General features: G+C 40.1%; 1 protein-coding gene across 4 annotated transcripts in view; it reads left to right on the top strand.

The window, feature by feature from the left end:
• The first annotated feature begins 519 nt into the window (after positions 1-519).
• The window catches only part of MOBP (myelin-associated oligodendrocyte basic protein), a 38301-nt gene continuing 30119 nt past the window's right edge, over positions 520-8701 (top strand). For 2 of the 4 annotated variants that reach the window (XR_001145050.1, XR_001145049.1), the window contains exon 1: positions 520-606. The gene's annotated coding sequence lies outside the window, so the exon portion shown is untranslated. The remainder of the gene's footprint in view (positions 607-8701) is intronic. The other 2 variants (XM_012720635.1, XM_012720634.1) reach the window with 2 other exon arrangements.

Raw genomic sequence — 8701 nt, 5'->3', positions numbered from 1 at the left:
TGCGGGTTTGGCTTGTGGTGTGTGGGGTGAAATACAGTGCGTTAGGGTGAGATGGTCACTCTGGTGGGTGGCATGAAGGTGGAATGGTGTAAGGTTTGGTATGGTGTACTGTGTGTGGTGTGGTTGAACCTGGCATATGGTTTGATACGGATAGAATTGGTGTGGATTCAAACTCGGTGAGGGTTCGTCTCCCTATGGTGATTATGTGGGAGGTGGGAGACTGGAATATGTGTGTGTGTAATAATGTTGTATCTTAGTTTTGCTTTTGTTTAGATTCTCTTTTGCCCTTTGTTTGCTCTTTGTTCCAGTGTGTGTTTGGCCTTTGTTTTGTCTTTGTTTCACTCTTTGTTTAAAGTTTCTTTGACTTTTGTTTGGTCTTTCTTTGGTCTTTTGTTTTAATTTGTGTGGTCTTTTTGTAGTCTTTGTGTAGCTTTTGTTTTTAAGTGGATCTTGGCTGAGAACTCATCAAAAACACCTTGTGTAATGAAAAACCCGGATATATAATCTCTCCCTATAAATTCCACATGCATGGAGGTAGAATTAGCACCTCCCCCCCAGGGATCTGGTACAGACGTGGAATCTGTTTCACACAACTGCTACTTGAAGGTAAGGGACTCACATTTGTCTGATCTTACTTAATGTACTTCATATTCAGGTAGCAAAATGCATATTTTTGTAGAGACCATTTCATTGAATTCCCTGGAAAATCTGCTATAATATCAGTCAAATTGGGAGAATGTAAAAGGATTGAGAAAGGAAGAACAGAGAATGCCAACGTTCTTTTGATGTGGTCAGAGGACCCTCCTGGAAAGTTCTGGCTAATGTTTGGGAATTGTCTGAGCCAGGGGAGAGGCTAACTCAACCCTAACTCAGACTCTCTTAAGCTTAAAGTCCCTTGATCCTGCAGCTGCTTTTTCTATTTCTTTACTATTTGATTTGAAAATGAGTTTTTCTCCTTATCTAAGAACAACTTCTTTCCTCATATAGCTGGGTTTATGTGTGGGGAATGATAATGGAACAACAAAGTGCAAAATTTGTTAGACTCTTGTTCCCTGTAGACTAACAACATTACATGGAAAGCTGCTTATACTATGTCTTGTATAGAATCTCTTAGATATCACAAAGTTTTTTTTTAGGGTTTGTGGTTGAAAGAGACAGGAAAGAAAATATTATGTGTCAAGGGGAGAAGTTGGCTAGTACTAGGAGGAAAATGGGGAAAAGAAATTTTAATGCTTTGTGACTCAAACAGGGAGGCAGAAAACAGACTACTGTCAGATGGGCCTCAAGGCTATCATATGTTTATTTTGAATAGCAGGCAAATGCCTAGGTGGATTTTAAAACTTGTTTCAGATGTATAGAAAACTGGTGACCAGTACAAAAATTTCAAGTGTGCTTGATCACTCAAATGCTGACATTTTGCTATATTTGCTTTACCACTCTCTCTGTATGTACACATGTATATTCTTTTTCAGAGCTATTTGCAAGCATGATCAAAATCAGAGTTAACACTGAAAAAATACTATTGTCTATAGACGTCTGGAGTTCATCAGTTATTCCAGGGGACAATCCAGGGTCAGGCATCACCTCTCAAGTCTCCTTAGTTTCCTTTAATCTGGAGAAGCCTTGAGATTGTCATCTTCTTTTATGATCTTGACAGTTTAAAATAATAAAGACCTGTTATTTTGGTAAATGTTGCTCAATTTGGGTTTGGTATGAGGTTTTCTCCAGGTTATGTTTTAGAAAGTGTATGCTTTCAGGTGTCACACACATCCACATTGATACTGTGATTGATTGTACACATTTTTAATTTCAGGTGTGGTTTATCTAACTTAACTAATTTTCAAAGGAAATCTTACAAGAAAATGTAAAAAAAAAAATTCAGGGTTTTTACAAATAACTCCTAGGTGAGCACCCAGTGTGAAAGTACTACCCTTTAATTACAGTGATATGTACATAAAACTTGCCCATCTAGTGAATTATTTAATCTAAGTTCTTTGGATTCATAGCTACTGCTTGTTGAGTTCCATTCATAAATGTGCTAATTTCTTTCTAAGCACAACCATGTGCTGACAACACAGTTGAACAAAGAGCTGTCCTGGATAGCCACCCAGGCACATCAGCCATCTCCAGCATGTGACAGGTTGCCTGGAAAAGAAAACTCATTTTGTTGTTTGTATGGTGGAAACTTCTGTTTGGGGAGGCGGGCAGTATCGTCATTCTGGAGGGAGAGACTTTGACTTCTCAGCAGACTTTCTTTGTCTCAGGAAAGTTATTGAAGTGGATGCTTTACATATGCAAATATAAAACATCCTTTTTTTCTTAGAGAAAGTTCTGAAGTCATCATAAATCTGAATGTGGGACAGTTGACTTGTTCGGGGGAAATTTGTCATATGGCTTATGGTCAAGCAAATATATTGTGGCAGGAGATAGGAATGTTCTCTGGAGGAGCAGACTATGTGTACTTTCTTTCCCTAATGTGGAATTAGGTTAGAAGACTAGTGCTTTACACTTGGTGCTATTTCATCTTGAGGAACTCAACTTTTGGGCAGTGCAATGTTAGCTGTTAATGATTGTTTCATCTGGGTCACAGAAGTTACTCTTGAGTTTGAGAAAGTGTTTGCTACTTAAAGACCTATTTGTATGCATGATGAACTATCCAGGAATAGAAAAAGAAGCTTTCCTCATTCAACCAAAAGGACTTCAGGCCACTCAATGGAATGCTTGGTAGGCCAGGAGTCCTAAGGTTGGCAGCTGAGTTGCTTTCCACAATTCTGGAAGTCTGGGGTTGGGGTCCTGGAATTAAGTTCTACTGAGTGACTTTCTCTACTGGCTCTGCAGGTCATTCTGGCTTCTCTTACTTCTGTTAACTCTAATGCATTAGCCAAGTGAAAATGTGGCTCTAGCTATGTTCTGGATGGTTAAGAGACCCACCTGTTTAAAAATATACCCAGGATTTTGTTTTTACTCATGTATGGTAAAACCACCAATTTAGGAGAAGACTGTTATTGAAAAGAGTTTTTTTTTGGCCCTCGCTGGTGGCACAACAAATTAAAGCACAGTCACAGCTAGGAAGCTATGAAGCTAGCCACAGCTGCTTCATCACGAGTTCAATCCCTCCCAGGAAGGTGACCCACATGGCGCGGCAGACCTCTCCCGTCTTGCCCGCTGCTCCTCTCAGCAGTGTGCTTTGTCAGTCAACTTGTTCTGCTCCCCAACCGTCTCTGGTGAATTCTCTCACTGCCCCCACACCTCTGCCAGTACCCCAGTTCTCTATGCATAAACAAACCTTTTTTTTTTTTTTTTTAAAAAAAAGATAGTTTTTTTCACAGGTTCCAAGAGGAGGGGACTTGTGGAGCCATGCAGGACAATACAAGGATCCCTCGTGTTCACTGTTGTGCCAATGCCTAATGCTGTACCTGGCACAGACAGGTACTTAGTAAATGTCTGTTCAAGGAACCAACTTCTGTAGGGGCAGTCCATGACCCCAATGCCAAACCTCATGCCTGGGCGTATTTCACAGGCTGATGAAGATTGTTTCTGAACTTCTGTGTGTAAGCCTTCTCTTAATAGTCTGGCATTGAGAAAAATACATTTGAAAAAGAAAGCTAGCAGAAATTTGGAATGAACAAAGACGGGATTATGTATTGCTGTTTACCATCTGTGTTTAAAAAAAGAATGGAGTTTGTACAGAAACCAGAGAGCAGAGTAAGAGGTGGTTACCAGTTAGCCCAGGGATGAGAATAAAGTCCCAGAACTTAAAAAAATTAAAACACAACACACAACACTACATATTCACTTACGTATTTCTCACCTGAAACCATACTCTTAAGACATGCAGAAAGAAATCTTCACAATAATTTTAAGCAAAATATTTTATAGAGTAGCCTAAATATAGAAACTAGTTTGCTCTCTGTGTTTAAAAGTGAGATGATGGATGTTTATTGCTGCTTTATTTACAATTGGAAAAACATGGAAGCAGCCCAAATGCCCAAAAGTAGATGACGGGATAAAAAAGATGTGGTACATATATACAATGGAATATTACTCAGCCACCAAAAAAGAGAAACACATGTCTTTTGCAGCAACTTGGATGGAGCTGGAAAAAAGATCATGCTTAGTGAGATAAGCCAGAAAGAGAAAGAAAAATACCGGATGGTTTCACTCATAGCAGGAGTATAATGGACCAGGCGAGCAAATAATAATAATGAACAACCATATACCAGAGACATTTTGCGGGGGTGGAGTGGGGAATGGGATCAAAAACAGGGTGGGGGGAGGGAAATGCATGGGATTATGGTGATGGCACACGGGTGACTTGGTGATCCCGCGGGGATTACAATTGAGATGGAAAAAAAAATGTACAAAATGATGTAAAAATAAACTTTTGTAAAAAAAAAAAGTGAGATGATGGAGGTGAAGATCAGAAGGCAGAGAAGCTTCAGGGAGAGGGGTCTTGGCAGGGGATTCTAAAGCCTGACACTCGCCTCTCGCCACCCCTCTGGGGGTAACACCACCTCTGTATTAATCGGGGTAAAGGCAGAGCTGCTTTTGTTGGGGAGCCTGAAGAGTATGACTGAGGCCTTAATGAGTCTTCTTCCTTTTCCTGTCCTCAAATCTCCATCTATTTTATCCCAGCTCTGAAGATTTCTTGGTTTCAGTGGAAAGGCCAAGAAAGCCTATCCAGCACTGCTAGAGAAAAGGGAGGGACACAGGACAGGAAGTAGGTGCTCCTGCAGCCCCAGGGCTCCCCCACTGGTGGTATGGCTACTCGACACCTGGTTTGTCACATGAGGAATGGGAAACGATATTTGCATGAGAGGGATGTGTGTGTGTGTGTGAGAGAGGGAGTGTGTGTGTGAGAGGGGTCTGTGAAGGTGTGTATGTGAGAGGGTGTGTGCGTGTCTGTGTGTGTGAGAATGGCTGACCTCTTTGCCTAAGAAGGGGAAGGCTGGAGCTGTGACGAGGCTCGGGCTCTCTTACTAATCTAACCCAAAGATAAAGAGTAAAAGGTGGTAGATAAATCGTGAATGGAAGCAAATATACTTAGTTATGGACATGGTGTTCTTGCTGATTTGTTCATAAAAACCAGCTCAGGCACTTAGAGAAAGCAAACATATTTATGTATTAGACTTGGGAGATATTAAAAGACAAAGCTGTGAGTTAAGGTAAACCTCCATTATTAATCATAGGCAAAGGGGATAATGACTACAGTCTGCTATATGAAGTAAATAGTGTTTTATGGTCTATTTGCCAACACTGTAGGAAACAGAAACCAGACAGTAGTAGTGAAGCCCAAGAATCTTGTTCTAAATCTTCCTCAAAGCCACAGTTCCCTGCGAAAAGGTGTGATTGCTCTCACCTTCTCCTTGTTCTGTAATTCCTATTTCATCAAGATACCTAATAAAGTTACTAAATTCTTTGTAGTGAATAAAACTTACTAGTTAAGATATGTTGACTTAATTGTACAAAGATAGAAATTCATGTATCTTTGTAGTTGTAGAGAGATAAGAAAAAACTTTTTTTTTCCTGTTTGGTTTGTCTTATACTTACTGATTAGAATGTTTTATTTATATGCAAGCTTCCAAATAGGCATATACAGAATAACCTTTGTGCCTCCACTATGTAGAAAATGTTAAAGAATTCTGAGCACCTGGATGCCCACCCGCCTGGATCAGCTTCCGTTATTTATCCAATAAATGTTGAGATTCCCTGTGGCAGGTACTGATCTGGTACTTGGAGATAAAATGGCAGACAAAGCACTGAATCGGCATTTTCATGAGAGAGAGACAAGACTCGTGCAGCCACCCCAAGCGGGGATAAAGGCACGGAGAAAAAACAGTAGTCTCTGTGGGATGGCGTCATAAGGATACCTGACAATAATCTGGGTCAGAAGGTTTCCTCTGAGGGAGGGATATTTGACTAGAAATGTCTTGTGTCCTCAGACAGGCAATGTATGAACAAAGTGAGCTAGGGAGGGTATTTCTGGAAGGAGGAGTATTAGCAAATACCCATGGCAGAAGGAACCACACAGCTCACTGACGTAACTGGATGTGGCTGAAGTAGAGTTGTAGCTATATTTTTTTAACCTCTTTTCCTAAATTGACTGCTTTTTTGAATATTTTGAACAAAAGATCTGGGAGTTCCTACTCCAATTACTGAAATTCCACAACTTGTATACTTTTCCTGAAAACGTGGATGGGAATGAAATGAAGCACAGGCTCTTAAATTATGTAACCCACCTTAATGATCTATCTTCTTAGGAGCCAGATTTTTTTCCATTTCTTTTTTGCTTGAATTTTCTTTTTTTTTTTAAAGATTTATCCATCTATGCATACAAGAGCTGGGGCACAAGCCAGAGGTGCGGTGGGTGAAAGACTTCACCAGAGACAGTGGGGAGCAGAAAAGGCAATCTATTGAAATACACTGCTGAGGGGAGCAGTGGGTGAGGCAGGAGAGGTCTGCTGCGCCATGTGGGTCAGCTCCCTGGCAGGGGATTGAACTCACACTGCAGTGGCTGTGGACAGCTTCATAGCCCTGTGCTCCAACCCATTGTGCCACTGGGGAGGGCCCACCCCTCCATGAAAATTTAATACTACAGATATATTCTCTATTTCATGCACTCTTTATATAGCTGCACTTCACCCCATCAAAAAAGCTATTTTTTTTTTGCCCCCTAAGAACCAATTTTCATCTTCTTAGAGACAGTACCTCCCTCTTTGAGAACACGGTGGATGCTTCACCCAGCTGCTTTTCATGTTATGCTTACAAAACCACAGTAAATGATCAAAACAAATGATTCAATGTTGGTAAAGCAGTATTGACTAAACAACACGTTTTATTCATGTAGTTTTACCCCCGAGTCTTTTCCTGCTTCAGGATCTAGTTCACCCCACAGGCCTCCTTCATCTGCTCAAACCTGTATGGGCTCCTCTCTTGGGAACACTGGTCACTTATTTTGTAGAGTACTGTCCAATTTGCATTTTTCTGAGGTTCTCTTGTCATTAGGCTGAGACCAACTGTCACTGACAAGAATTAACACAGAGGTGATATGCCTGCTGTGTGACTGGCACTGGTGAACTCCATCACTTGGCTAGGTGGTATTTGCCAAGGTTCTATAAAATCACTGTTTTTCCAAAAATAATCTTCACTGACTTGGAGAGAGACTTGGAGATGATGCAAACATGTTGCTCCTTAAACTTTCACCTGCTAATTTTGGCATCCAGGAGTGAAAGTTGCTTGTGGAAATGATCACTCTGATGTTCCAATAGTGACTTTCTATTTCCCCCATGACTTTCACATTTATTAAGTGGAATTATCATTTAAGAATCTCTCCTACTGCTACTCTCTACCCTATTCCTTATTTAGTTATTTGTTAGTTCAGTTTGGAAACAATGGTACTTACTTTTTGGCTTATAATCTAATGCACTTACTATTTATTTTCTTGCTTAAATGACTGGCCACAGGGAACTCTTTCAGTTTGACTTTATGTGTCCTTTTATGAGTTACTTTCTGTCACTATCATTTGCTCTGGTTTCAACCTGTATTTTCTTTGCCTTTGGCTGAAATGAACTATCTTTTCAAGGAGTCATAGCTCTTTTTATTGGACTGTGGTGGATTCTTTGCTACTGAGGTGGCATCTGCCAAGCCTTCTAAGTGGACAGAGCAAGAAAAAAGATATCTGTACACTAATCTGATTATACACACATCTGTATTTATCTCTGGCTCCAACCCAGCACCACAGATCTCTCCTCCTACTTTTTACCCTCATTTGCCCTTATTTTCTGATGATCATCTCATATTACTCATTTGCTGAATCCTTGTATACATACAACATAGTTTCAGCAGTTTTTAAACTGATCCTTCCTGGAGAAACAAATTTGCTACAAAAGCATACAATTTGTGTATCATTATTTCTGTTTTTAACCTCCCAGGATCCAGTTAAAACACTATATTCCAAAGTTTTTTAGTTCACCGTTCTTCCCTTCTCGTGTGGTTATGTGATTAATTTACAGTCCAGTTAGATTCATTTTGTCACACTTTGTACTGAGTCTTGTGTTCTCTCTCCCTCCAAAAACCTGATAGTTTCTTTTGGTTTTGATTTTTAAGAACTTGAAAAAATATTTTTTGTTTGATCTTGTCACATGTTCTGTTCATCTTTCTTCTACTTTGTCATTTCAATAACAGTCATCTCTGAGTCTGCTTCTATCAACCATATTTTTATTCTCTTGACTTCAGTCCCCTTTTTCTATTTTTTATTACTTTTGGTAATTTTCATTGTCTGCTGGGTATTGTAGACCATATGTTATAGAGGTTGTGGGTTATGTTACATTACTGGAGGGTCTCCTTAATCATGTCAAAGCTAGGTTTTAGGCCTTGTTAAGGCCAACCTACTGCATCTTGCCCTTACTCCAGGGCCTCGTCCTTCCCCTAGATCTTTCTGAGCCTCAACTGAAAACATGCTCACCAAGGTCTTACAGTGTTTTTCCCAGTGATGAGTGAGCTCTGATATTTCTACTGTTATCACCCTCTTAGCAACTGTTTCTTTTATCCCCCTTAGACTTCCCACAGACTCACTCTGCAATTGTACCACTTAGGAAATGATCAAGTAGCTGAGGGAAATTACATGTATCTTTTTATTAAATTTGTCTTACTTCTTACTTTATCCTTTCTCCCCCAGCCCTCTTCCTCTGAGAGCTGTTTC

This window comes from Condylura cristata, unplaced genomic scaffold (genome assembly GCF_000260355.1).
Source record: "Condylura cristata isolate star-nosed mole 26May11 unplaced genomic scaffold, ConCri1.0 scaffold00004, whole genome shotgun sequence".
NCBI classification, from domain to species: Eukaryota; Metazoa; Chordata; class Mammalia; order Eulipotyphla; family Talpidae; genus Condylura; species Condylura cristata.
The sequence above is the reverse complement of the archived record's forward strand: the minus strand, read 5'-3'. Positions and strand labels throughout refer to the sequence as shown.